This window comes from Nannospalax galili, unplaced genomic scaffold, assembly GCF_000622305.1.
Source record: "Nannospalax galili isolate Female #2095 unplaced genomic scaffold, S.galili_v1.0 scaffold85, whole genome shotgun sequence".
Taxonomy (NCBI): domain Eukaryota; kingdom Metazoa; phylum Chordata; class Mammalia; order Rodentia; family Spalacidae; genus Nannospalax; species Nannospalax galili.
This window is the reverse complement of record NW_008358866.1, coordinates 8239912-8245147: the sequence shown is the minus strand read 5'-3', so window position 1 is coordinate 8245147 and position 5236 is coordinate 8239912.

Below are 5236 nucleotides of genomic sequence, written 5' to 3'. Positions count from 1 at the left end.
AAAATATTTTTTAAATTATTATTTTATTTTCTACATTATTTCTATTAAAATTCTAGTCTTCAGATGTGTCAATTATTTTCAACAGGGTTGTAGAGATGGCTCAATAGTTAAAGCACTGCTATTGTAAAGGACCAGAGTTTGGTTCCCAGCATCCACATCCTTTGGTTCAAAACTGTCTGCAACTCCAGCTCCATGGAGTCTGACACACACACAAACAAACAAATACAGGATTGAAAAAAAGAGAGAAAAAAAGAAGAGAAAAATATGCAACATAGGCCTGCAAACTTAAAATATTTACTGACACTGTAGAAAACAAATTTGCCCACCAATAGCCTTTCAAAGACAAAGACATTCATAATTTAAAACCAGCACACTATGAATAACAAGGTATACCTCTTTAAAGGTGGAATTTCAAAATGTACTGTAGTTCTGAATTCTTTTTATTTATTATTTTTATTTTATGTGTATGTGTGTATTGCCTACATGATATAAGTGCAGCTGTGTCGTGCGGTGCCCGTGGAGGTCAGAAGAGGGTGTTAGATCCCCTAAAATTGGAGTTATAGATGATTATTAATCACCATGTGGGTGCTGGGAATAGAACATGGGTCCCCTGCAAGAGCAGCCAGTGCTTTAACCACTGAACAATCTCTCCAACCCCCATACTGTAGTTTTGAAGAAGGAGAATTTTATTTCATCCTTGTGAGTATTTACTTCTCAGCTTTCTGGTTAAATTTTTCTACCAAGATTGAAAATGACTTTGGGGTAATGGATTAAAGGCATAGTTCTGTAGGATCAAAGAATCCTGAAGGCATTTAAACTCATAAGGCTGAATAGGATTTCAAATGATTATCCTGTTTCTCTTGGCCAACTCTGTCCCGATGATGTTGTCAGACTAACTTCCATGGGAATTCAGAATCACATCAGGTCTGGAGTCAGCAATTTCCCAGGCTAAGTATCCAGTTCTTTGCCACAGATCCTTGTGATTATAGGAAAGCTGACTCAGGAAGTCCTTCTAGACTGCTTAGGCACATTTCAGAGAAAGTAAGATGCCTGAAGTAAAATCTTTAGGAATATAAGGTTATTAGAAAGCAATTGCTTTCAAAGAGAAGGAAACTGAGCTGACTTTTTTGTTTGCTGTGTTAACTACTTGAAATTATGCTTAATTTCACTGCTTTAATCAACCTGAACCTCTTGTAAATTTTTCATCTGTTTTCTTTTTTTGAGACAGGGTCCCCCTGTAGCCCCAGCTGGCCTGGAACTCACTTTGTAGACCAGGTTGGCCTCAATCTCACAGAGATCTACCAGCCTCTGCCTCCTGAATGCTGGAATTAAAGGTGTGTGCTACCACACCCAGCTTCATCTGTTTTCTTATGCAAACTAAACAGTCACTAAACAGCTATAGGCAGGGGAAGGGAGAACTGTGCTGGGTAGAGACCTGTGTTCCTCTGAGGGCCTCAAGCGAAACTATAGGAAGGTGGCAGATCATGAAATTGATGAGAAGGAGCAAAGTGCATTTGTTTATTGAATCCAGGAGTCTGTGGGTGGGGCATTTCCTTTAGAGGTGCAGTTGAAAGGAATGGAGGGGGAATTTCCCTCGGCCCAGACCTGGGGAATCTCTTGCATCAATTTAACAGTTAGGGATGGCAATTGATCCAAAGGGGGCCCTTCATGAAGATGGTATTCGTCTTCAGCTCGCAGGGTGAGAACAAATCCAGTGGTCTTTACATTGACCTTATCTTTGTCAAAATGGATTGAGGCACCGAGTTTATTCAGCAAATCTTGGCCTAATAATGGGTAAGGAGAGTCAGGGATAACCATGAAGGAATTTTGAATCTTCTCTGTACCCAAATTGACAGTTCTCCGAGTAGTCCAAGGATAAGAGGGGCTACCTGCAACTCCTTCAATGTAGGAGTATTGCTGTGAGGCCAGTGGGCCAAGGGGCTTCTTTAAAACTGAGAAGGTGGCTCCAGTATCAACCAAAAAGTCAACAGGCCTCCCTCCCACTTTTAGGGTTAGCCAGGGTTCAGGGAGGGGAGATGAGCCCTGACTCCCTCAGTTATCCAGTTTCAGTACCTTTTGAGTTCCCTTATGACATCGAGGGACACTGAATTCAGTGTCCTATTTCCTTGCAGTAGGCACATTGGTCTCTCTTGAAAGGGCTGTTTTTGGGAGGTGGTCCATCCTGCCAGCTCTGCTTTCCCAGAAAATATTTTCTCAGGGGGTGTTCTACTTCTCTTAGTGCTAGAGCTCAAGCCAATTTTTGGTGGTGATGTTCCTCACATTCCTCCTGGGTTTCACGGTTATTAAAAACCTTTTGGGCTATTTCAAGCAATTTAGAGAGACTCTTACCTTCAAAACCATCCAGCTTCTGTAACTTTTTGTGGATATCAGGTGCTGACTGAGTCATAAAGGCTATATTTATGGCTCGTTGGTTCTCAGATGCCTCAGGGTCAATAGGAGTGTAGGCTCTATAACCTTCCATAAGTCTATCTAGAAATCGTGCTGGAGCTTCTGTCTGTCCCTGCAAAACCTGACTGACTTTCGACCAATTCATGGGCTCTTTGGCAGCAGCCTGGAGACCCCCCCCATAAGAATCTGGTGATAGAGTTTGAGTGCCTCCCTACCTTCAGGGATGTTGGGGTCCCATCTGGGGCAGCGTCAAGGAAAGGCCTCCTCAATCTCTGCTGGATCCTCAATTAATTGGCTGTTCTCAGGTGGCACTGGTTTCCGGGCCTCTGAGAGGATCCCTGTACATTCCTCAGTGGTAAAGGGAGTGAGGAGGAGCTGCTGGACATCATCCCATGTGGGTTGATGGGTAAGGAAAATAGTCTCCAACAATCCAATCAAGGCTTGTGGTTTTTCAGAGAAGGGGGAGGGGTTTGCAATTTCCAATGATAAAGATCACTAGTTGAGAAGGGAATATAAACAAGAAAACTATGGCCAGAGGCATCTGGTGGGGCCATAGCATGGAGGGGAAGGACAGCAGGGGTCGTCTCAGGCCTAAAGGGCTGTCCTGAATGCGTGTGTGGAGGGGTGAAGAGTGGAGGGATGGTTGGAGAGGGAAGAGAGGCTGGGGAAGGAGGAGAAGCTGGGGGAGGAGGAGAAGCTGTGGAAGAAGTGGGTGCGGTTGGAGACTGTGAATAAGGAGGAGGACCCAAGAGAGGGTCCTCAGTTGAAGAGGGGAGGACAGGAGGTGGGTGAGACCAGGAAGGAGTCTGTCGAGGACCCAGAGACAGAGGGTTTTGAGGTAGATAGACATAAACAGGGTCTCAACCATTTGGGGGGAGTTTATCCAAAAGGTAAAAGTAAACCATAACATAAGGGACCTGATCAGGATGTCCTGGGCTTCCAAAAATCATGGCCTGAAGAGAAGAAAGCTTGTTAATCTCAAAGGAACCAGTAGAGGGCCATCCTGCATCAAAGGATGGCCATTCAAGAGAACAGAGGGTCCGGAATTTTCCCGAATAAACAGTATCTCCAGAGATTGCAGCTGCTTTTTGAAAATCTTTAAAATGACAAAGAATTAAGTCAAGGGGAGTATCTTCAGATGATGGAGTCTGACCCATGATGGAAAGAAAGAGGATTAACCTGAAACAAAGACCAAAAAGAACTAAAGAGACAGGAAACAAAGACTTAAGACCAGGATGACACAGAACAAAAGCACTGCACATTGGGGAATCACTGTGTGTTTGAAGGTCGCTGTGGGAGAGACTAGGGTGGATGCTAAATGCTCAGAGGGCACAGACAGTCAACCAACCAGATGTAGGGTCAGGGCATCCTCCGTCCTCTGGCTTGGAGAGCAATATTGCATCCAGTTTCCCTCCTTTGAGCCCCCAGAAACTGGACACTCAAAACAGAAACCAAAACAGACTCATCATGGGAGGAATCAGAACTGAAGTCTCCAGGTGCCAGATGGAGGTCAGAAAAAGACAGGAAAACAGACTGAGGGTTTTCAGGGAATCCCAGACAGTGTCCCCCAAAATGTTCAGGGTCTGAAAAATTCCCTAAATTGACCACTCTGACATTGAGTCTCAGTGAAATGGAGCGTTTTATTGGAGCCAACTGGTTGGGGACACAGACAGTCTTGGGAGCTGTACTGCGACCTAGAATAGTGAAAATGCAAGGCTTTTAAGCAGAAAACCCACAAAAACCACAAAGCAGGGGATGTCCATAGAAACTATACACAGAATAACCAAGAAAGGATTGGAACAACCTAGGGCTGATTTCCAGAGACTTTGCCTATACAGCTATTGGCTGTCTTACCTGGGGCAGAATGTTCTTTCTCTTCTGCCCCAGACCATTTCCATAGAAATCATAAACAGGTACCAGGAAAGGGTTTGAACAATGAAGGGTATTTCCAGAGTCAGGTGGAGGGTATCTTTTTCTCAGAGGATAGGGAGGGGGTCTGAGGGGCACTCTTTCACCATGAACCATGGAATGTGCTAATTCCAGACATTTTACATCTGGCTAACTGCTTGTTTTCGCTTCTGTAACTCGCTTGCTATTTTAGGTCACCTTGACACAAAGTATAAGACCACCCTGTTATTGTATGACCACCTGGTAACTGCTGATTTCAGCTTTTTTATTATACTTGTTATGGCTAGGAAGTTGACTAATTTTAAAATTACAAAGTTGAGTGCCAAGTTATATGACTGTATCACTTGTCTGTATGATTGGCTATTGATTAATAGAGCCAAAGTTCCGCTATGCTGTACAAACCTGATTGGTTCACAAGTGTCCTGTTTGAATATTTCTGTAATCCTATAAAAACTCTGACCTGACAATCATCAGGGCTGCTTCTACTCCCGAGATAGACAGCCTGGCTGGTTGAAAAATAAAATTTAACTTGCTACTTTTCTTAAAATGGTGTTGGTGATTTTTTTTTTGTGTGTGAACTCTGTCCTGTAACACATATATGGTGTTTTGATCAAATCCATGCCCACTCCCTCCCCTCCAACTCCTCCCGTATCTCCCCATCACTTTTTTTTTTTCTGAAAACTTCATGTACTCTTTCTTCTTCTTTAATTTTTTTTAATGGGGCTTTTGGATACTCTAACACCCCCTCTGAAGAGGTAACTAAAATTTTTTAGGGATTAGATAAGCGCTCCCAAATACTTTCGTATTGTCATTTTTTATTGAGTAGTCATATGTAGTTTCTGTCCTTCATTTTGTTAATATGTTATATCAATACATGTCTAAATAATAAGCCATCCTTGCATTCCAAGTATAAATCCCA